The 2,759-nt window shown below is 41.9% G+C and overlaps 1 non-coding gene across 1 annotated transcript; it reads right to left on the minus strand.

Annotated features, from left to right (window-relative positions):
* Positions 1-620: 620 nt before the first annotated feature.
* Positions 621-726, minus strand: LOC138806860 (U6 spliceosomal RNA). The gene has a single exon (XR_011365992.1). It is a non-coding gene; the product is annotated as a U6 spliceosomal RNA (small nuclear RNA).
* Between the last annotated feature and the right edge of the window lie 2,033 nt (positions 727-2,759).

A 2,759-nucleotide genomic window follows, 5' to 3' on the forward strand; every position in this document is an offset into this window, starting at 1 on the left:
CATTATTCTGTCCCTGATATTTTTACACTATCAAGACATAAGATCACCAGTTTGATTTAGAGCATGAGAAATTATCCATCTGGCTTCCTTGGAAGCAGTGCATAGTCAATTGATAACATTATTTCTGGTTGCTCATTACATGTAATGGTTTCTGTAATACGTATCACATTCTACGTAGTATTTAAAAATCTGCTTTGTTAACAATATTATATGGATAAAATTGGGGGAATAAACTCTTCTATTTCAGAATACTTTTATATGTTTTTAGTTGTAAAAGTACTGTACAGAGGGGTCACAGTTACACACACACACACACACACACACACACACATTTTCTTGATCCATTCATGTACTGAGGGGCATCGGGTTGGTTCCATATCTTACCTATGGTAAATAATGCTGCAATAAACATAGTTGTGCTTGTAGTTTTAGTATGGTCTTGTTTCTGATCATTTGGGTGAATGCCCAAAAGAAGGATTGCTGCGTCATAGAGGATCTCTATGTGGAATCTTTTGAAGAACCTCCATTCTGCTTTTCAAAGGGGTTGACAAGTTTACACTCTCACCAAGAATTCAGTAGTGTTTACTTCTGGCCACATTCCCTCCAGCGTCTGTCATTGTAAAAATATTGAACGCTTCAGGAATTTGTGTGTCATCCTTCGAAGGAGCTATGCTCATCATCTCTGTATCATTCCAGGTTTAGGGTATGTGCTGCCAAATTGAGCACAGAACTTTTTTTTATATATAAAGTGTAATTGATTTTCTTAAATTAGACACTTCAACAAAAAGTAAATGCAAAAGAATGGTCATGAAATATTTATTTCTTACATAAGCACATATTTAAGAAGAAACTCAAAATTGATATGTCAAAAACAAAGTATTACAAATATTTGTGGTTCAAGAGATGTGTAGAAGGAGGAGTTCAATTATTCTCTACAAGGCACCTGTCATAATGAACATTGCAGCAAGGGTTAAGGTTGTTAAACTTTTAATGCTTTAAATGGGTTTAATGTTGGGAATTTGCTTAAATATGCCAAAATAGGGACTGTTTGGCAGGTCATAAAAATTTTCCATGAAGTAGTTAAGATTTATGGTAGCAGACATATATTACTAAGTATTTATATTTCAGAATTTATAGAAACTTTACTAATGAGAAGTTGCAAAGCCTTTGTTTAAAGAAGCAGAGTAAAGAGTTAAGAATTTGTTAACTACAATTTAGAGCTTCCTTACTTTATATGTTAGCGAGCAACAAGTGATGATATAAGCCATATACAAATGACGAGATGAGCCATAAATAGTAATCTTAGTGGGTAACTTTAAAGACTACTCATAGCCTATAAAACTCTTGTTGAACATCATAATCTTAGCCAGTTTTAAATGTACAGGAATATGAGAATATAGTAAAATCTAATATGTAGTACACTTCAAATACTGGAAACACGTAACTGGTTTATTTTTCATTTTATTAATCATGAATATTTAATTGTTGTTTTTATTTATTTGTAGCATTGTTTTCTGCGGCGCTCGCCTTCTCGACCAGCGAGAAAGAACGACCACCACACCAGGAGTCTTCTCAGATCATGCTTTATTGGAGAGCCTTTTAGTTGATGGGAGAGCTTGAGCGCGAGAGAGCGTGCACCCGAAACATGGCCGCTTATATAGGGAATAGGAACACAGGTCGCTCTATCATTGGTCGTCTGCCTTTTACCATCACCAAGTGCCACGGGATTGGCTGGGGACTCTACGTGGCTCGCGCATGGGCAAAGCCCAGGATCCACCATCCCGCCAAGCACCGCCTGAGCTGCAAGGGAGTGGGCGCCATCTTGTAATGGCGTTTACCCTGGCTCCCTACAGTTCCCCCTTTTTGGTTTTTTGGCAACAGGTAAGAGTAGAGGTTGGGCCTCTGTCTAAAACATTAGGACCTTGCACTGGCCTTCGCCTGAGGGACGCCTTCCCCAGTGATGACCAGGCCCGTCCGATGCCTTTTTTGCAGAGGTGGGATCTTGGGCATCAACCCACTTGCAACCCAGCATGCTCTTTTTGAGGAGATGGTACCCTCAAGTGCAGTGCACTTGCCTAGCACCCTGTCCCAAATTGCAAGTTGCATACCTGTCCTGGTGCAATGGGATCCCCTGATCCCTCGGGGTGCTAAGGCTATGCAGGATGGTAAGGTTTAATTGCCTCTCAGGGCCGACAGCCCAATCTGGGGTGAGGATCTACTCTCCAAAGCGGCTAATGCTTGCAAGATAACAACCTTGTCCCTTCTGGTTTGGGCTCGAAGGCGACAGACCAACCATAGGCAAACCACGCATCCTCCCAGGCAGCAGGCTAAAAACATTCCGACTCCCACCCACTATTTGAAAAAGGACACCGCAGAGGCAATCCAGTCTTCCATCCCACAATCTGCGGAAAATAAGGTGGGGAGAAAAAGGGAGTCTGCATGCAGGGGCATAGGAACTGGCCAGGACCTGGTGACAGCCCACAGCCATTGGTTTAGCTATCACAGGGGTTGCTATTAGCACTGTTGCTAACAGCAGGAAGATCAGCTGCATCAGGAGACGAGTGGATGGCATCTTCAAGAGGGGGTTCTGCTGCAGTCTCCACCAGCCTGGTCAGTCTCGTTGGCACCCAGTGAGGTACTTCTTGACTCTGTGGAAAAACACAAACAGCTCCCCTGGATCTCGTTATTACCGGATCCGGTCCATACCATTTATTATTAATAACATCCTGCCACATAACCATGTCTTTAGTATCCATGGG

Source organism: Dipodomys merriami, unplaced genomic scaffold (assembly GCF_024711535.1).
Source record: "Dipodomys merriami isolate MVZ:Mamm:240054 unplaced genomic scaffold, mDipMer1.0.p SCAF_100, whole genome shotgun sequence".
Lineage (NCBI taxonomy): Eukaryota > Metazoa > Chordata > Mammalia > Rodentia > Heteromyidae > Dipodomys > Dipodomys merriami.